Source organism: Scyliorhinus torazame, chromosome 4, assembly GCF_047496885.1.
Source record: "Scyliorhinus torazame isolate Kashiwa2021f chromosome 4, sScyTor2.1, whole genome shotgun sequence".
NCBI lineage: Eukaryota > Metazoa > Chordata > Chondrichthyes > Carcharhiniformes > Scyliorhinidae > Scyliorhinus > Scyliorhinus torazame.
Window position 1 is genome coordinate 52,481,955 of NC_092710.1, and position 20,835 is coordinate 52,502,789.

The 20,835-nt window shown below is 43.2% G+C and overlaps 8 non-coding genes across 8 annotated transcripts; all 8 read right to left on the reverse strand.

The window, feature by feature from the left end:
• Positions 1 to 1,278: 1,278 nt before the first annotated feature.
• trnat-ugu (transfer RNA threonine (anticodon UGU)) lies at positions 1,279 to 1,352 on the reverse strand. The gene has a single exon. It is a non-coding gene; the product is annotated as a tRNA-Thr (tRNA).
• Positions 1,353 to 1,806: 454 nt separating this feature from the next.
• trnak-uuu (transfer RNA lysine (anticodon UUU)) lies at positions 1,807 to 1,879 on the reverse strand. The gene has a single exon. It is a non-coding gene; the product is annotated as a tRNA-Lys (tRNA).
• A 1,594-nt stretch (positions 1,880 to 3,473) lies between these two features.
• On the reverse strand, positions 3,474 to 3,546 carry trnak-uuu (transfer RNA lysine (anticodon UUU)). The gene has a single exon. It is a non-coding gene; the product is annotated as a tRNA-Lys (tRNA).
• A 1,601-nt stretch (positions 3,547 to 5,147) lies between these two features.
• trnak-uuu (transfer RNA lysine (anticodon UUU)) lies at positions 5,148 to 5,220 on the reverse strand. Its single transcript has one exon. It is a non-coding gene; the product is annotated as a tRNA-Lys (tRNA).
• A 10,537-nt stretch (positions 5,221 to 15,757) lies between these two features.
• Positions 15,758 to 15,831, reverse strand: trnat-ugu (transfer RNA threonine (anticodon UGU)). Its single transcript has one exon. It is a non-coding gene; the product is annotated as a tRNA-Thr (tRNA).
• Positions 15,832 to 16,285: 454 nt separating this feature from the next.
• Positions 16,286 to 16,358, reverse strand: trnak-uuu (transfer RNA lysine (anticodon UUU)). The gene has a single exon. It is a non-coding gene; the product is annotated as a tRNA-Lys (tRNA).
• A 3,526-nt stretch (positions 16,359 to 19,884) lies between these two features.
• trnat-ugu (transfer RNA threonine (anticodon UGU)) lies at positions 19,885 to 19,958 on the reverse strand. Its single transcript has one exon. It is a non-coding gene; the product is annotated as a tRNA-Thr (tRNA).
• A 452-nt stretch (positions 19,959 to 20,410) lies between these two features.
• trnak-uuu (transfer RNA lysine (anticodon UUU)) lies at positions 20,411 to 20,483 on the reverse strand. Its single transcript has one exon. It is a non-coding gene; the product is annotated as a tRNA-Lys (tRNA).
• Between the last annotated feature and the right edge of the window lie 352 nt (positions 20,484 to 20,835).

Consider the following 20,835-nt stretch of genomic DNA (forward strand, 5'->3'; position numbering starts at 1 on the left):
TCTTGAAAATTCTGGACGGCTGTTGCAATTTGGCAAACACGACGTTGTCACGGTTCTTCCACTTTCCATAAAGCATCCTGCATTCTTTATTTTTATTTCCGACCGTTCTTTGGGAAGCAAACGCCTTGAGCCAAAATCAAAACCCTCACAGGGACCTGAACCCTGGACCATCAGATTAAAAGCCTGATGCTCTATCAACTGAGCTACCAGGGCCCAATGTACAAATGTGCTCATAGCTCACTTTAAAGTCTTATATTGTATCTTTTGAATTTCCTTCACTGGTCATTCAGCCTCTCCAGCTCATTTCCCTCGCAAGCAGACTGGCAGCATCCCTTTGGTTTCCTTTCTCAAATTCTTCAACTTGGACTCGCATTTTACCAATGACTTGAGATGTGGCAACTGTTGATGCCCACGGACATGCACTGGGACTTCAAGACATTGAAGATTACGGTTAGTTCGCTGAGATATGAGTGGGAAGCGACAGAGCTACAGATTATATTTTAAGAGGGGGAATAAAGGGTGTCATCTGTTGTTTGTTGTGGCAGAGTGTGAACGCAAGTAAGCTCATCTAGAAAACTAACAAATTATGCAAATTTCAGGGTGTCAATAGATCTGTAAACACCACATCTTCATGGAAAATGCCCAACAATTTATCCCGCCCGAATCGTTCTTGCTAACATGCAGCAACATATATCGTCCAATAAAAAAGCAAATTACTGCGGATGTGAAATCTGAATTAAAACAGGAAATGATGGAAAATCTCAGTGGGTCTGGCAGCATCTGTGAAGAGAGAACCGAGCTAACGTTTCGAAGTTGGGTCACTCTTCATCAGAGTAAATCATTTAATCATTCAATCTTTGCTCACAGACATCGCTGACAAACATTCAAAATGTTCCTACTGGATTTCCTGAGGTCAATCCTGTTGTGCATTCAAAGGAAAATACTGCACATATTGTGAATGTGAATGAGAAACTAAAAATGATTGGATTAAAGCTCATAAAATTTGAGGATGTCTGTGGAGCCAAACACAAAGTTAATGTTTCAAATCCGTGTGATCCTTATTCAGAGCTGAAGCGAGGTTACATGCAATGGAGTAGATGAGGAAAATTGAAGTTGCGTGAAAAATGGGCGATAGGGAAGTTTGAATCAAGTGTGACATAAAACAAGGGAAAGCAACCTTGAAGGTCAGTACCACAGAAATGTTGTCAACATTTTCTGTGTTCACCTTTAAATGAGGAGAATTCTTCACAGGCTAAATGCTTTGACCTGAATGTATGAAGGTACTCCTGAGATTTGAACTCAGGATCTCCTGTTTACAAGACAGGCACTTTAACCATCTAAGCCACAGCACCAATCTGCAAGACAGCTTTGAAAGTGTAGAACAGATTTCAATTGTTTTGATTAAACATCAGTATTGTTGATTTCTCCTGCTGATTTTGAGATTGCAAATTAAAATATTCATCGGCACTGGGCTTTGGAAACTGTAAAGATAGCAGTTATTTCTGAAAGTTATTAATTTAAAAGCAGTTCTGCAGGAAAGAAGTATACAAACAGGAAATATTTTGCGAATTGGGAAGTGATTAAACATGGCCAGAAAACTACAGTGGTATAATGCTGGATAAGACCAGGAGAGAGTTTTTACATTCACTGAAAATCTAGCAAAAATTCTTCAAAATTCTGGATGGCTGTTGCAATTTGGCCAACACGACGTTGTCACGGTTCTTCCACTTTCCATCAAACATCCTGCATTCTTTATTTTTATTTCCAACCGTTCATTGGGAAGCAAACGCCTAAAACCAAAATCAATGCCCTGCCAGGGACTTGAACCCTGAGCCTTCAGATTAAAAGCCTGATGCTCAACCGTCTGAGCTATCAGGGCCCATTTCAACAGTTCTCTCATAGCTCACGTCAAAGTCTCATATTGTATCTTTTGAATTTCCTTCACTGGCAATTCAGCCTCTCCAGCTCATTTCACTCGCAAGCAGACCGGCAGCCTCCCTTCGGCTTTCTTTCTCAAATTCTTCAACTTGGACTCGCATTTTACCAATGACCTGTGATGTGACAACTGTTGTTACCCAGGGACATGCACTGGGACTTCAAGACATTGAAGATTACGTTTAGTTCGCTGAGATATCAGTGGGAAGCTGCAGAGATACAGATTGTATTATGAGAGAGGGAATAAAGCATGTCATCTGTTGTTTGTTGTGGCAGAGTGTGAACGCAAGTAAGCTCATCTCGTAAAGTAGCAAATTCTGCAAATCGCTAAGTTTCAGGGTGTAAATAGATCTGTCAATGCCACATCTTCATGGGAAACGCCCCATCCTTTATCCCGCCCAAATCGTTCTTGCTGACATGCAGCAACATATACCGTCCAATAAAAAGGCAAATTACTGCAGATGTGAAATCTTAAAAAAAACTGGAAATTATGGAAAATCTCAGTGGGTCTGGCAGCATCTGTGAAGAGAGAACCGAGCTAAAGTTTCGAGGCAGGGTCATTCTTCATCAGAGTAAATCATTCAATCGTTCAATCTTTGCTCACAGACATCGCTGACAAACATTCAAAATGTTCCTACTGGATTTCCTGAGGTCAATCCTGTTGTGCATTCAAAGGACAATACTGCACATGTTGTGAATGTGCATGAGAAACTAAAAATGATTGGATTCAAGCTCATAAAATTTGAGGATGTCTGTGGAGCCAAACACAAAGTTAATGTTTCAAATCCGTGTGATCCTTATTCAGAGCTGAAGCGAGGTTACATGCAATGGAGTAGATGAGGAAAATGGAAGTTGCGTGAAAAATGGGCGATAGGGAAGTTTGAATCAAGCTTGACATAAAACAAGGGAAAGCAATCTTGAAGGTCAGTACCACAGAAATGTTGTCAACATTTTCTGTGTTCACCATTAAATGAGGAGAATTCTTCACAGGCTACATGCTTTGACCTGAATGTATAAAGGTACTGCTGAGATTTAACTCAGGATCTACTGTTTACAAGACAGGCACTTTAACCATCTAAGCCACAACACCAATCTGCAAGACAGGCTTGCAAGTGCGGAACAGATTTCAATTGTTTTGATTAAACATCAGTATTGTTGATTTCTCCTGCTGACTTTGAGAGTGCAAATTAAAATATTCATCGGCACTGGGTTTTGAAACTGTAAAGTTTGCAGTTATTTCTGAAAGTTATTAATTTAAAAGCACTTCTGCAAGAAAGAAGTATACAAACAGGAAATATTTTGCGAATTGGTAAGTGATTAAACATGGCCAGAAAACTATAGTGATATCATGCAGGACAAGTCCAGGAGAGAGTTTAAACATCAACTGAAAATCTAGCAACAATTCTTGAAAATTCTGGACGGCTGTTGCAATTTGGCAAACACGACGTTGTCACGGTTCTTCCACTTGCCATAAAGCATCCTGCATTCTTGATCTTTCATTTCCTACCGTTCATTGGGAAGCCTTGAGCCAAAATCGAAACCCTGACAGTGACTTGAACCCTGCACCCTCAGATTAAAAGTCTGATGCTCTACCAACTGAGCTACCAAGGCCCATTCCAAAAACTTTCTCACAGCTCACTTCAAAGTCTTATATTGTATCTTTTGAATTTCCTTCACTGGTCATTCAGCCTCTCCAGCTCATTTCCCTCGCAAGCAGACCGGCAGCCTCCCTTCGGCTTTCTTTCTCAAATTCTTCAACTTGGACTCGCATTTTACCAGTGACCTGTGATGTGACAACTGTTGTTACCCAGGGACAAGCACTGGGACTTCAAGACATTGATGATTACGTTTAGTTCACTGAGATATCAGTGGGAAGCTGCAGAGATACGGATTGTATTTTTAGAGAGGGAATAAAGCATGTCATCTGTTGTTTGTTGTGGCAGAGTGTGAACGCAAGTCAGCTCATCTAGTAAAGTAGCAAATTATGCAAATCGCAAAGTTTCAGGGTGCAAATAGATCTGTCAACGCCACATCTTCAGAGAAAACAACCCATCCTTTATGCCGCCCAAATCGTTCTTGCTGACATGCAGCAACATATATCGTCCAATAAAAAGGCAAATTACTGCAGTTATGAAATTTGAAAAAAAACAGGAAATTATGGAAAATCTCAGTGGGTCTGGCAGCATCTGTGAAGAGAGAACCGAGCTAACGTTTCGAGGCTGCGTCACTCTTCATCAGAGTAAATCATTTAATCATTCAATCTTTGCTCACAGACATCGCTGACAGATATTCAAAATGTTCCTTCTGGATTTCCTGAGGTCAATCCTGTCGTGCATTCAAAGGAAAATACTGCACCTGTTGTGAATGTGCATGAGAAACTAAAAATGATTAGATTAAAGCTCATAAAATTTGAGGATGTCTGTGGAGCCAGACACAAAGTTAATGTTTCAAATCCGTGTGATCCTTATTCAGAGCTGAAGCGAGGTTACATGCAATGGAGTAGATGAGGAAAATGGAAGTTGCGTGAAAAGTGGGAGATATGGGAGTTTGAATCAAGTTTGACATAAATCAAGGAAAAGCAATCTTGAAGGTCAGCACCACAGAAATGTTGTCAACATTTTCTGTGTTCACCATTAAATGACAAGCCTTTTTCACAGGCTACATGCTTTGACCTGAAAGTGTAAATGTATTGTTGAGATTTGATCTCAGGATCACCTGTTTACAAGACAGGCGCTTTAACCATCTAAACCACAGCACCAACCTGCATTGCATGTTTGCAAGTGTAGAACAGATTTCAATTGTTTTGATTAAACATCAGTATTGTTGATTTCTCCTGCTGATTTTGAGAGTGCAAACTAAAATATTCATCGGCACTGGGCTTTTGAAACTGTAAAAATTGCAGTTATTTCTGAAAGTTATTAATTTAAAAGCAGTTCTGCAGGAAAGAAGTATACAAACAGGAAATATTTTGTGAATTGGGAAGTGATTAAACATGGCCAGAAAACTACAGTGGTATAATGCTGGATAAGACCAGGAGAGAGTTTTTACATTCACTGAAAATCTAGCAAAAATTCTTCAAAATTCTGGACGGCTGTTGCAATTTGGCCAACACGACGTTGTCACGGTTCTTCCACTTTCCATAAAACATCCTGCATTCTATATTTTTATTTCCAACCGTTCATTGGGAAGCAAACGCCTTGAACCAAAATCAATACCCTGACAGGGACTTGAATCCTGGACCCTCAGATTAAAAGTCTGATGCTTTACCGACTGAGCTATCAGGGCCCATTTCAACAGTTCTCTCATAGCTCACGTCAAAGTCTCATATTGTATCTTTTGAATTTCCTTCACTGGCAATTCAGCCTCTCCAGCTCATTTCCCTCGCAAATGTTGAATCCCAAATTTCTTTATCCGTCAGTCTGGCCTCAATAAAAGTCGAGATGGATTTGCAGGTATAACATTAGTTATTTTATTCAGCTTGCAAGCTACCTAGTCCACAGTGATACAGATAACATGTTGATCTCTGCAGCCCCGGGAACTAAGTGAATGTCCCAGACAAAGAGATCAGTACTGATACATTCAAATGGCATCAAGTTTCACATACTCGACACCCATAGGTCATCCTATGTCCCTCCTGACTTGTTTGATCTATTCTGATTGGCTCACTTCCAATCCCTTTCTCCGGCCCCTATCAATTCAACATCACTCTCATAGACACACCTCTTCCTGCTTTTTTCCATGCGGTCTAAAATCCTTTGTCTCTACTTGCCAGAATCAAAGTGGCTTATTTCTACATTACATTAGCTAATATCTCTAAAGTAACTATTTTATATCACATTCGTCATTCCCTCCTTTTATCATTCCATGATAACCGAACTATCCAATCCATAGCTACGGTTCCTCATCTAAAAAGACCTGTCGCTGCATTTCCAATTCCTGTCTTAGCCCCCCTTCATCTGCTTCACCCTCATGGATTTTAACAGTTAAATTTTTTGGGGCGGTGATCTGATCCAGTGCACCCCGCATTCTACCCATCACACATTTAAGGATGGCCAGGCCCACAAAGATGCAGCCGATAGCTACCACTCGATACATGGCCATATTTATCAACCAGTCCTTCCAACCTCCAAATCCCCAGTTACCCCAAGAGCCAGGATCCTGCATCCCGTCCAAGTGATCCCGTATGCGATCCATAAATTTAGTGATGTTAGCGGTCAAGTCTTGAACTCCCACGATACACTTGCCCTGCACTATGGCGCATACCCCACCCTCACGGGCCAGAAGATAGTCAAGAGCATACCGGTTCTGCATTGCAAACAACCGTAGCTGAGACAACTCCTTGGTTATTGCCCCGAGGGCTCCCAAGGTTTCATTTCCCAAGACGGTAAGGCCGCAAATAAAATAATTCCGATCACTGACAGCCAAGGAACCCCCCACACCTCCCAGTGTCAATACGCCCAGAATGCCCCACCCGGCTGAGTGGCCCCGGTTGGGTGCAAGATCCTGAGGTTTTTTCCAGTTCTCGCAAAATTCAGCAGAGACTGCCCAGCGTGCTAACTGATTATGCAGGTTCCACGCCGAAGGGCAGGGGACTGTGGTAGGGACTAGAGTCCCTATAGCAATTCGGCGGGGAAATGGAGGTGACAAAACATTGGTCGCTGTACCATTAAATAAAAAGTAGTATCCTTGCTCCGTGTGCAGGCTAGCATCACAATCAGCATATCGGTTGCGTAAGGACCCTCCAGTAGCCCAGTTTATCCAACTTTGAAACGCCCATTCGGGCCGCCTAGCAATGCGGAAAGCCCTAGTCCCAACAGTGATATGAGAGACATTCGCCCAGCCACAAAGGAGCTGGAGGCCGGCGTTCAATGGAACGCAAGTGGTGTTGTAACAAACGCATTGGCCAGACGCCTGGGTGATATGGCACCTCCTGTCCGTACAGGTGGGAAACAGACATGTTATATTTGTGTCCACCTCTACCAGCAAACAGCCGTATCCTTCACTGCTGAAGCAATTCTCGTACGACCGGGAATCCCTATTGGGAGTGAAGTGGCTAGGTATGTACGCCCTCCACCGTCGCAGCCTATCGTACTGTGAATGGGAATTATCCCGAGGAAGGGGAAGGCAAATAGCCGGTGGTGCTGAATCCGGATCGTAAGGAAGAGTGACTTGCTCGGGCAGTGGTTCGGAATGCTGACAATGGACCACCGTTTGGGTAGTGCCCCAAAGCGGTGAAACAGAAAATAACCTAGACACCGCTGCGGGGTTTGGGTAGCAGACAACCCGTCCCTGGCCATACAAGCGGTGGTAAATCTGGTAGAAGAGATTCATACTACCCGGGTTTTCCTCAGTTTGGCCTTTAATTAACTTAAGTGTATCTCCCGGTAACCTACGTTCTAGCTGTACTTCCCTTCTCATACGCCCCATCCTCTCTCTCGTCCCTTTCACTTTCTCATAGCCTCTTCCTACGCTCTCCTGATGGCCTGATTTTACCTTTATTGCACCACTCTTAACACATCCAAAATCGAATTTACATGTATTCCAAAAACAAGGCAATGTCCACATAATGTTCCCTTCTCATCGCCGGGACCGGTGCAACAGCTTCATGACTCCTGCATTCTCCTTAACTTTGATGACCTTCCATGAGTCGATACCATGTCCTCGTATATGGGGGCAGCGAAGAACATCACCTTTGCAGAGGTGATGTAACCTTGTAGATTGGTTGGGGCTACACAGATACATAATATTCCCCTTTTCCATGTCCATCGCCAATAACACGCCAAGCGAAGTGAGGCCAAATATCAGACAGACGATGCGTAGCCACTCCATCATGCTCCACACCTGTAAAATAGCACTGGAGAAGGGAGGCAGTTTAGTATCTGACCTTTTACAGTAGTGGAGATGGACTCAATTTACAGTGATGTAGGTGGACCCAAGCACTTCGCCTCTCCACTTTAACTGCTGTGGGGGTGGTAAGGAGAACTTGGAAGGGCCTGTCCCATCGCGGCTCCGACCCCTTCCTAGTCCAATTTTTGACCATGACATAACTACCGGGCTGGACTGAAAGTGAGCTAGGTACTGGGGGCAATGGCTGGTGAGCCGCGCGGACCTGGCCATGGAGTTCCTTGAGCACTTGCGTGAGGGCTAGAACATAGGTGGTCATCTCTTCAGTCATCTGATGAAACTGAACCAGTCTGGGAACCTGCAGGCTCCAGGGAGTTCTAAGAGGCCTGCCATAAAGAATCTCGGCGGGAGAGAGCCGGGCCGGTCCCGCAGGTGTAACCCGCAGCTGGAAGAGGGCAACAGGGAGCAACTTAAGCCATGTCAGTCCCGTGTCTGCTCTTAATTTAGCCAATTTAGTTTTGAGGCTCTGATTGTGTCTCTCAACCAACCCGGCCGCCTGCGGTCTATAAGCACAGTGTAACTGCTGGCGTATGCCCAACTGGGAGCAAAACTCCTTGTTAATTTGTCCAATAAAATGAGGCCCATTATCAGAACTTAACTGAGCTGGTATACCGTACCGGGGAATGATTTCCCTCATCAAGACTTTAACCACAGTAGCAGCTTTATTATCGATAGTCGGATACGCCTCGACCCATCTGCTGAACACATCCACAATGACCAAAACATATTTATGACATTGACACCTTTCTAACTCAATGTAATCCATTTGGAGCGTCTCAAAGGGACCACTGGGCAACAGGGTTTGCCCCTTCCCACAAGAGATACCTTTTCCGGTGTTATATTGCTGACAAATCAAACACCTATTACTGATACTTTGGGCCAACCCCTGCATTTTAGGGTGCCACCAAGTGTCCAGCAACAAATCACTAGTCCCTCGAGCCCCACAATGAGTTGCAAAGTGTACACATTCAATGACCCATAAAGCCAGCACATCAGACATACAAGTCTGATGTGCTGGCGTGGTCCATAAAGAGGAAACAGAATCATATGTACAACCTAACCGTTTCCACATTTGTTTATCACTCTCAGGAGCGTCCTCCTGTAATCTTATGACGTCTTGGATGGTTGGCATTGACTTGTCAGAAGCAGACATATTTATAGTAGATCGTTTAGTCTGACTTAACATCTTAGGCACCATCAATGCTGAATTTGCGCGGCTGTTCGCGCTGCACAATCTGCTCGTTCATTACCAACGTCAACTGGGGTTGTACCATTCGTGTGGGCAGCGCATTTAATAACGGAAATCTGCGCGGGCATAAGGAGGGCCTGCAGTAGGTCATTAACTAAACCCCGGTTGGATATTTCTGTGCCTGCCGAGGTAAGGAATCCCCTATTCTTCCAGAGTTGTCTGAAGTCATGAACTACCCCGAAAGCATATCGGGAGTCAGTGTAGATATTAACCCGGCGATCTCCCCCCAGTATACATGCACGGGTGAGGGCAAAATGTTTGGCTTGTTGTGCTGAGTAAGGGGTCTGGAAAGCTGCCGCTTCTAGAATCAGACCATCCTGATCTATGATTGCATAACCCGACAGTCTCCGGCCAGTGGGGCTTACTAATGCACTGCCATCAACATACATAATCATGTCAGGTTGTTCTAACGGAATATCACTCAGATCGTCCCTTATTGTTGTAGTTTCCTGAATCAAGGCTAAACAGTCGTGACCAGGCACGTCCTCATTGACAGGGGGACCACTGAGAAAACAGGCTGGATTGATAGTGGTACAGTATTTAAATGTCAGGCGTGGATTGTTCAAAAGGTATATCTCATACCTATTCTGACGAGCTGCGGTAAGATGCTGAGTCTGCAGTTGCCCCAATAGTGCGATTACCGAGTGGGAGCTATACACCGTAATATCCTGTTGGAGAGTGATGTTGGCAGCAGCCTGAAAACTATTGTATATCGCTGCCAAGATCTGGGTGCAAACAGGGTGGCCCAACGCCACTGGGTCGAGTTTGGAAGAGTAATATGCTACGAGCCGGTGCTTGTCCCCATGTTGCTGGGTGAGTACCGCTGTTGAACATCCTTCCAGAACAGTACAGTATATCTGGAATGGTCGGTCGTATAGGGGCCTACCGAGGGCCGGTGCTTGTAGCAAGGCGTGCTTCAGGCAACGGAAGGCCTCGAGTGCCTCGGTGGTGAGAGTAAAATTCCCCCCTTCACGAGTGTAAGGCGTCAGCAGCTTTGTATAGACAGCAATGTTTGGTATCCACTGCCGACAATAATTCATCATACCCAGCCAATGACGAACCTCCTTGGCTATTGTAGGGGCGGGGAATTGGCATATTGGTTCAATACTACTGGGTTCGAGACTTCTTTCTGTGGCTGTAAGTAAAACTCCTAAGAACTTAACTTTTCTCTGAGCCACCAAGACCTTTGCTTGTGAAACAACATAACTCAACGAGGATAGGTGGTTCAATAATTGGATCACATCATCCCTATTACTGGGCTCGTCAGGACTTGCCACCAATATGTCATCTACATACTGCACCAGAGTGGAACCATGCTCCAATGTCAAGGCCTGGAGTTGGGTCTGCAGACATCTGGAGAAGAGTGTAGGTGAATTGACGAACCCCTGTGGCAGTCGGGTCCAGGTATACTGCTGTCCATTGTAAGTGAAGGCAAACAAATATTGACTTTCAGTCACAAGTGGGAGGGCAAAGAAGGCGTGCTGAAGGTCAATTACGGCGAAGACCCGGGCTTGAGCTGGAATTTGAGCCAGTATGTGGGCAGGGTTAGGGACGAGAGCATGTAATGGCTATGCGATGGCATTAATTGAACGTAAATCCTGTACTAATCGGTACTGGTCTGGTTTGGCTGGTTTAGGCACAGCAAGTATGGGGGTGTTACATTCTGATTGGCAAGGGACCAAAATACCCTGTTTCAACAGCTCTTGAATTAATTTATCTATTGATGGAGCAGCTTGAGATTTCAGGGGGTATTGTCGAATGGAAGGTAGCTTTACATGATCCTTAATCATCACCTTAATAGGTGTAACATTTGTCTTTCCCACTTGTGATGGGTATTCCGCCCAGACCTGTGGATTGACATATTCCAACACATCATGTCCCCTGTGATGCTGCAGTCGAGTGTTAATCGTTTCAGGGACCTCAAAATATTTTATGGTAGTGCCGTCCGGCATGACTTGAAGTGCGTAGTCTGTTGGATCTGAATGATCCACCGCCCTCCTGACCATTCGCCCCATATCCCTGGCATGGTACTGGTCACGGACCTGACGTGTAATATGAGGGCTTACCGAAGCTGACTGTGGCCATAAATGTGGTGATATTGCAACAAAATCGGCTGTACCTTCTTTTCCAGTGACTGTGGCTGTAACCTTGACTGGCCATTCGGTCTCAAGTAATGGCCGGTATTTGTCCTCCAACTCCCTGTTTCGTCCAGTTCTGTCATAGACCAGTGTAACGTGATGCAGTGACTGTTCAACGTCTAACGTCCACCACTGGGGGGTGATAGAAATATAGCACTGTTGTCTCATCCTCCATGATGTAACCGTTACCCCCTCATCTCCGCATTCTAGCTGTAGCTGCAAGATACACAGTAAATCTCGGGCCAACAAGTTACAGTCCAATTCAGTAGTCACTACAAACTGATGCTCTGCAGACTTATTCTCGTAAGTGACTGTCACAGGTTCAGAAATAGGATACTCACACACCTGTCCTTGGAACCCTGACAATTGCTGCGTGTGGTCGGATAATGGTAATTTAAGTGCTGATTGCACAGAAGACATGGCTGCCCCGGTGTCGATTACAAATGAGTGATGTTGATCTCCTATCTGCAGAGAGATAATAGGTTCCCTGTCCGATTGGAGAGTCCTTATGGCTAAATTAGCTCGTCAATCCTGTGTTGGGAAAGGGTTTTCCTGGGAGAAGTCAGTGTATCTCGTCTGTCCTCCCCTTGGTGGGTACTCTCGCCTTTGGGTCGGATAATCTCCTTCTACTGCCTGTCTTTTAAAGGGGCATCCCTGTTGCCAGTGATCTACACGGCCGCAATTAAAACATGCATTGCTCCCTCTATTTCTGCCCCGTCTTCTTCTTCCAGTAGACCAATGGCCCCTCAGAGGGGGCTGCGGTTGTAGAGCTGTTGATTTGTTCGGTGGGCCATAAAAAGGGGGTGAGGGTCCCTTTGGGTGGGTTTGGTATCCTCCTCTTCGCTGATCCACCCACCCAAAGTCACTATATTGGGGCTCCTGCTGGTAAACTACCATTTCTGCCGCTTGTTGGGATCGCCAATCATCCTTTTTCATTACATACTCAGTCTTAAGCTTTGTAACTGAGCCTCCTTCTTGGCCTACACCCTCCTTCCAATAAAATCTGACTACCCTTGCCATCTGGGAAGGGTCGTTCTCTGTCCAATTCATGTTATTACATTTCACAGCAGTAACCACAGAAGGTGGTAGGCAATGCATTAACATAGCACAATATTGAGGGGAATTCTGACCATTTTGATACAGCAAATCGCCTGACTGCCCCCGGTAGATTTCATTAAAACGCTCCAGAAATTCCTCTGGCTCTTCAGTCTTCTTAGGTTTTAGGTCTAAGAGAACAGAAAGATTTATGGGCCTTTGAAATGTGTATTCAACGCATTCAAGATCTGTGTCCTTCTATCGTCGTCTAACGCATAGGCCTGCTGAAGTGCGGCATGACTAGCATAATTCAGGTGGTTAAGATAATTGCGGTACTCTGCTGGGGTTAAAATCTGCTGGACTAGGGCCCAGAGGTCCCTTGAATCAGCTTGATAAATTGAGATGGTAGTTCTCAAGGAATCCACAAAGGCAGCAGGAGATTTTTTTCTATCTGGGATTGTAGCCATAATAGCCATCATCTCACTGGGTGTCCATGGGAAGTAAACGTCTATCGTGGGGTTCGCTCCCGCAGTCACTGCGTCGGGGTTTCGCATCTTCCTAATCGGTAACTGTCTCTGAATGTCACCAGGGGGCACTCTAGCTATTTCCCCTGGTTGTTCCAAGACTTCAACGTCTCTCGCTGTCACTAGGGGGTGTTCTTTCTCTTCAAAAGAAGTTGTTTCAGCTTCCTTTGTTACCGAATCTTGTGGTTTCTCCTTAGTTTGGAGAGACTTAGGTGATATGCTTAATTGTTTCTGGTGAGGGTCAAGCCCCTCTCTCGCTGTCCGAGATCTTGTCCTAGAGCTAACTGGGCTTGTGGGACAGAGTTCCTTTTGCTCTTCTGGTCGTGAAGTTGGAAAATCAGGACCCACACTATCACCCACACTATCATCCAAAAGGGCATGAGTTTCTGGCATATTTGGAATCTGGGGAGCAATGACTGGGTATATATTATTGTACTATGGTGGTTCTGGAATGAACGCAGACCATGCTACAGGTGCAGACGGAACTTTTACTGACTTTTCCAAATTATTGAATTTTTCTTTTTCTGTCAATTCAAGGCCAGCCATTGAACCACGTAGCTCATCTCTTGTTTGACCCGCGTCTTTCCTGTCTCTACTTGCTCTTTTTTTAAATACACATTCCTTTTTCAAGATCTGTAATGTTTTTAGGTTACCCTGTTCACTAATTGGAATCCCCATTTTAAGGGCATTGTCCTGCCAGCTAGACAACATAATCTTATCTCTTTCCTCTTGACAATATTGCCTCCATAATCCAATTAATTCTTTAGCTTTCATACTTTGATTTTTTCTCCAAATTTGTCCCTGGATTTTCTTAACCATTTCTAGGTCTTTGGTGCCCCCTAGTGGCCATTCATCTCCCATTTTAATTCTTAACTGTGCTGACAATTTTCTAAAATCCTTCGCTTTGTCCGGATACTTATCACATAATATTTGCAGTGGCATGCCTGGATCATTTGTGCTATCCAAGGAATTCCCCATAATCTCAACTAGTCCTCGGAACTGCGTTTTTCGCCACTACAGTCCAAGGAGACAATTTTAGCTTAATCAACTATATTTTTAACACACACACACATGGAGGTAAACCATTTTCAATTTCAAATGTCGCATCGACCTCCCATAATCTAACCCAACCGAATTAACTCACAAATGAAGTTGAACCATTTATAGTTTTAAATGTCCCATCAACAATATAACCTTCCCCAGCCGAATTAACTCACAAATGAAGTTGAACCATTTATAGTTTTAAATGTCCCATCAACAATATAGCCTACCCCAGCCGAATTAACTCACAAATGAAATCCCATCAATTAAAATGCTAATCCCCAGACTGACCTGTGATTTCGTCGAGACGGTCTTTCTGTGCCAACCGCGAGTGACCAGACTAATCAGACGATAAGAAGAGGGGAACAATCAATGCGCGTTCATTTTCCAGTACTACATTGAGGGCCCTCGTTCCCCATCCTCCTGTTCATAATCAGTCTAATTCTGATTTCGCAGTTGAAACCAGGATCGCCCTGAGAAATCCCGGTTTTCGGCACCAAATGTTGAATCCCAAATTTCTTTATCCGTCAGTCTGGCCTCAATAAAAGTCGAGATGGATTTGCAGGTATAACATTAGTTATTTTATTCAGCTTGCAAGCTACCTAGCCCACAGTGATACAGATAACATGTTGCTCTCTGCAGCCCCGGGAGCTAAGTGAATGTCCCACACAAAGAGATCAGTACTGATACATTCAAATGGCATCAAGTTTCACATACTCGACACACATAGGTCAACCTATGTCCCTCCTGACTCGTTTGATCTATTCTGATTGGCTCACTTCCAATCCCTTTCTCCGGCCCCTATCAATGCAGCATCACTCTCATAGACACACCTCTTCCTGCTTTTTTCCATGCGGTCTAAAATCCTTTGTCTCTACTTGCCAGAATCAAAGTGGCTTATTTCTACATTACATTAACTAATATCTCTAAAGTAACTATTTTATATCACATTCGTCACAAGCAGACCGGCAGCCTCCCTTTGGTTTCCTTTCCCAAATTCTTCAACTTGGACTCGCATTTTCCCAATGACTTGCGATGTGGCAACTGTTGTTGCGCAGGGACAATGCACTGGGACTTCAAGACATTGACGAGTAAGGTTAGTTCTCTGAGATATGAGTGGGAAGCTACAGAGATACAGATTGTATTTTAAGAGAGGGAATAAAGGGTATCATCTGGTGTTTGTTGTGGCAGACAGTGAACGCAAGTAAGCTCATCTAGTAAAGTAGCAAATTATGCAAATCGCAAATTTCAGGGTGTCAATAGATCTGTCAACGCCACATCTTCATGGAAAACGCCCCATCCTTTATGCCGCCCGAATCGTTCTTGCTAGCATGCAGCAACATATATCGTCCAATAAAAACGCAAATGACTGCAGATGTGAAATCTGAAAAAAAACAGGAAATGATGGAAAATCTCAGTGGGTCTGGCAGCATCTGTGAAGAGAGAACCGAGCTAACGTTTCGAGGCTGGGTCACTCTTCATCAGAGTAAATCATTTAATCATTCAATCTTTGCTCACAGACATCGCTGACAGACATTCAAAATGTTCCTACTGGATTTCCTGAGGTCAATCCTGTCGTGCATTCAAAGGAAAATACTGCAGATGTTGTGAACCTGCATGAGAAGCTAAATATGATTGGATTAAAGCTCAGAAAATTAGAGGATGTCTGTGGAGCCAGACACAAAGTTAATGTTTCAAATCCGTGTGATCCTTATTCAGAGCTGAAGCGAGGTTACATGCAATGGAGTAGATGAGGAAAATGGAAGTTGCATGAAAAGCGGGAGATATGGAAGTTTGAATCAAGTTTGACATAAATCAAGGGAAAGCAATGTTGAAGGTCAGTACCACAGAAATGTTGTCAACATTTCCTGTGTCCACCATTAAATGAAGAGCATCCTTCACAGGCTACTTGCTTAAACCTGAATGTATAAAGGTACTGCTGAGAGTTGAACTCAGGATCTCTTGTTTACAAGACAGGCACTTTAACCATCTAAGCCACAGCACCAATCTGCAAGACAGCTTTGCATGTTTAGAACAGATTTCAATTGTTTTGATTAAACATCAGTGTTGTTGATTTCTCCTGCTGACTTTGAGAGTGCAAACTAAAATATTCATCAGCACTGGCCTTTTGAAACTGTAAAAATTGCAGTTATTTCTGAAAGTTATTAATTTAAAACCAGGTCTGCAGCAAAGAAGTATACAAACAGGAAATATTTTGCGAATTGGGAAGTGATGAAACATGGCCAGAAAACTACAGTGGTATAATGCTGGATAAGACCAGGAGAGAGTTTTTACTTTCACAGAAAATCTAGCAAAAATTCTTGAAAATTCTGGACGGCTGTTGCAATTTGGCAAACACGACGTTGTCACGGTTCTTCCACTTTCCTTGAAGCATCCTGCGTTCTTTATTTTTATTTCCGACCGTTCATTGGGAAGCAAACGCCTTGAGCCAAAAACAAAACCCTGACAGGGACTTGAACCCTGGACCCTCAGATTAAAAGTCTGATGCTCTACCGACTGAACTACCAAGGCCCATTTCAAAAATTTTCTCACAGCTCACTTCAAAGTCTCATATTGTATCTTTTGAATTTCCTTCACTGGTCATTCAGCCTCTCCAGCTCATTTCCCTCGCAAGCAGACCGGCAGCCTCCCTTCGGCTTTCTTTCTCAAATTCTTCAACTTGGACTCGCATTTTTCCAATGACCTGTGATGTGACAACTGTTGTTACCCAGGGACATGCACTGGGACTTCAAGACATTGAAGATTACACTAGTTCGCTGAGATATCAGTGGGAAGCTGCAGAGATACAGATTGTATTTTGAGAGAGGGAATAAAGCGTGTCATCTGTTGTTTGTTGTGGCAGAGAGTGAACGCAAGTAAGCTCATCTAGAAAAGTAACAAATTATGCAAATCGCAAAGTTTCAGGGTGTAAATAGATCTGTCAACGCCACATCTTCATGGAAAATGTCCCATCCTTTATACCGCCCAAATCGTTCTTGCTGACATGCAGCAACATATATCGTCCAATAAAAAGGCAAATTACTGCAGATGTGAAATCTGAAAAAAAACAGGAAATGATGGAAAATCTCAGTGAGTCTGGCAGCATCTGTGAAGAGAGAACCGAGCGAACGTTTCGAGGCTGCGTCACTCTTCATCAGAGTAAATCATTTAATCATTCAATCTTTGCCCACAGACATCGCTGACAGACATTCAGAATGTTCCTACTGGATTTCCTGAGCTCAATCCTGTCATGCATTCAAAGGAAAATACTGCACATGTTGTGAATGTGCATGAGAAACAAAAAATGATTGGATTAAAGCTCATAAAATTTGAGGATGTCTGTGGAGCCAGACACAAAGTTAATGTTTCAAATCCGTGTGATCCTTATTCAGAGCTGAAGCGAGGTTACATGCAATGGAGTCGATGAGGAAAATGGAAGTTGCGTGAAAAGTGGGAGATATGGAAGTTTGAAATAAATCAAGGGAAAGCAATGTTGAAGATCAGTACCACAGAAACGTTGTCACCGTTTCCTGTGTCCACCATTGAATGAGGAGCATTCTTCACAGGCTACATGCTGTGACCTGAATGTTTAAAGGCACTGCTGAGATTTGAACAAAGGACCTCCTGTTTACAAGGCAGGCACTTTAACCATCTAAGCCACAGCACCAATCTGCAAGACAGGCTTGCAAGTGTGGAACAGATTTCAATTGTTTTGATTAAACATCAGTATTGTTGATTTCTCCTGCTGACTTTGAGAGTGCAAATTAAAATATTCATCATCACTGGGCTTTTGAAACTGTAAAGATTGCAGTTATTTCTCAAAGTTATTAATTTAAAAGCAGTTCTGCAGGAAAGAAGTATACAAACAGGAAATATTTTGCGAATTGGCAAGTTATTAAACATGGCCAGAAAACTATAGTGGTATAATGCTGGATAAGACCAGGAGAGAGTTTAAACATCAACTGAAAATCTAGCAAAAATTCTTGAAAATTCTGGACGGCTGTTGCAATTTGGAAAACACGATGTTGTCACGGTTCTTCCACTTTCCAAAAAGCATCCTGCATTCTTTATTTTTATTTCTTACCGTTCATTGGGAAGCAAACGCCTTGAGCCAAAATCAAACCCCTGATAGGGACTTGAACCCTGGACCATCAGATTAAAAGTTTGATGCTTTACCGACTGAACTACCAGCGCCCAACCTAAAAATGTTCTCGTAGCTCGCTTCAAAGTCTCATATTATATATTTTGAATTTCCTTCACTGGTCATTCAGCCTCTCCAGCTCATTTCCCTCGCAAGCAGACCGGCAGCCTCCCTTTGGATTCCTTTCTCAAATTCTTCACTTGGACTCGCATTTTACCAATGACTTGAGATGTGGCAACTGTTGTTGCCCACGGACATGCACTGGGACTTCAAGACATTGAAGATTACGGTTAGTTCGCTGAGATATGAGTGGGAAGCTACAGAGATACAGATTGTATTTTAAGAGAGGGAATAAAGGGTGTCATCTGGTGTTTGTTGTGGCAGAGAGTGAACGCAAGTAAACTCATATAGAAAACTAACAAATTATGCAAATCGCAAATTTCAGGGTGTAAATAGATCTGTCAACGCCACATCTTCATGGAAAATGCCCAACAATTTATCCCGCCCAAATCGTTCTTGCTGACATGCAGCAACATATATCGTCCAATAAAAAAGCAAATTACTGCGGATGTGAAATCTGAATTAAAACAGGAAATGATGGAAAATCTCAGTGGGTCTGGCAGCATCTGTGAAGAGAGAACCGAGCTAACGTTTCGAAGTTGGGTCACTCTTCATCAGAGTAAATCATTTAATCATTCAATCTTTGCTCACAGACATCGCTGACAAACATTCAAAATGTTCCTACTGGATTTCCTGAGGTCAATCCTGTTGTGCATTCAAAGGAAAATACTGCACATATTGTGAATCTGCATGAGAAACTAAAAATGCTTGGATGAAAGCTCATAAAATTTGAGGATGTCTGTGGAGCCAAACACAAAGTTAATGTTTCAAATCCGTGTGATCCTTATTCAGAGCTGAAGCGAGGCTACATGCAATGGAGTAGATGAGGAAAATGGAAGTTGCGTGAAAAATGGGAGATATGGAAGTTTGAAATAAAACAGGGGAAAGCAATCTTGAAGGTCAGTACCACAGAATTGTTGTCAACATTTTCTGTGTTCAACATTAAATGAGGAATATTCTTCGCAGGCTACATGCTTTGACCTGAATGTATAAAGGTACTGATGCGATTTGAACTCAGGATCTGCTGTTTACCAGACATGCACTTTAACCATCAAAGCAACAGCACCAATCTGCAAGACAGGCTTGCTAGTGTGGAACAGATTTCAATTGTTTTGATTAACCATCAGTATTGTTGATTTCTCCTGCTGACTTTGAGAGTGCAAATTAAAATATTCATCGGCACTGGGCTTTTGAAACTGAAAAATTGCAGTCATTTCTGTAAGTTATTAATTTAAAATTTCCATCATTTCCTGAAAAAAAACAGGAAATTATGGAAAATCTCAGTGGGTCTGGCAGCATCTGTGAAGAGAGAACCGAGCTAACGTTTCGAGGCTGCGTCACTCTTCATCAGAGTAAATCATTTAATCATTCAATCTTTGCTCACAGACATCGCTGACAGACATTTAAAATGTTCCTACTGGATTTCCTGAGGTCAATCCTGTCGTGCATTCAAAGGAAAATACTGCACATGTTGTGAACCTGCATGAGAAGCTAAATATGATTGGATTAAAGCTCAGAAAATTAGAGGATGTCTGTGGAGCCAGACACAAAGTTAATGTTTCAAATCCGTGTGATCCTTATTCAGAGCTGAAGCGAAGTTACATGCAATGGAGTAGATGAGGAAAATGGAAGTTGCGTGAAAAGTGGGAGATATGGAAATTTGAATCAAGTTTGACATAAATCAAGGGAAAGCAATGTTGAAGGTCAGGACCTCAGAAATGTTGTCAACATTTTCTGTGTCCACCATTAAATGAGGAGCATTCTTCATAGACTACATGCTTTGACCTGAACGTAGAAAGGTGCAGCTGAGATTTGAACTCAGGATCTCCTGTTTACAAGACAGGTACTTTAACCATTTAAGCCACAGCACCAATCTGTAAGACAACTTTGCAAGTGTAGAACAGATTTCAATTGTTTTGATTAAATTTTGTATTGTTGATTTCTCCTGCTGACTTTGAGAGTGCAAACTAAAATATTCATCGTCACTGGGCTTTTGAAACTGTAAAGATTGCAGTTATTTCTGAAAGTTATTAATTTAAAAGCAGTTCTGCAGGAAAGAAGTATACAAACAGGAAATATTTTGCGAATTGGGAAGTGATTAAACATGGCCAGAAAACTACAGTGGTATAATGCAGGACAAGACCAGGAGAGAGTTTATACATTCACTGAAAATCTAGCAAAAATTTTTGAAAATTCTGGACGGCTGTTGCAATTTGGCAAACACGACGTGGTCACGGTTCTTCCACTTTCCATAAAGCATCCTGCATTCTTTATTTTTATTTCGGCCGTTAATTGGGAAGAAAACGCCTTGAGCCAAAATCAAAACCCTGACAGGGACTTGAACCCTGGACCCTCAGATTAAAAGTCTGATGCTCTACCGACTGAGCTACCAGGGCCCATTTCAATAATCCTCTCATAGCTCCCGTCAAAGTCTCATATTGTATCTTTTGAATTTCCTTCACTGGTCATTCAGCCTCTCCAGCTCATTTCCCTCGCAAGCAGACCGGCAGCCTCTCACTAATACGTCCATTTGCTTCCAAATGGGAGTAGATCCTGTCTCGAAGAATTCTCTCCAGTAATTTCCCTACCACTGACGTAAGGCTCACCGGCCTGTAGTTCCCGGGATTATCCTTGCTACCCTTCTTAAACAGAGGAACAACATTGGCTATTCTCCAGTCCTCCGGGACATCCCCTGAAGACAGCGAGGATCCAAAGATTTCTGTCAAGGCCTCAGCAATTTCCTCTCCA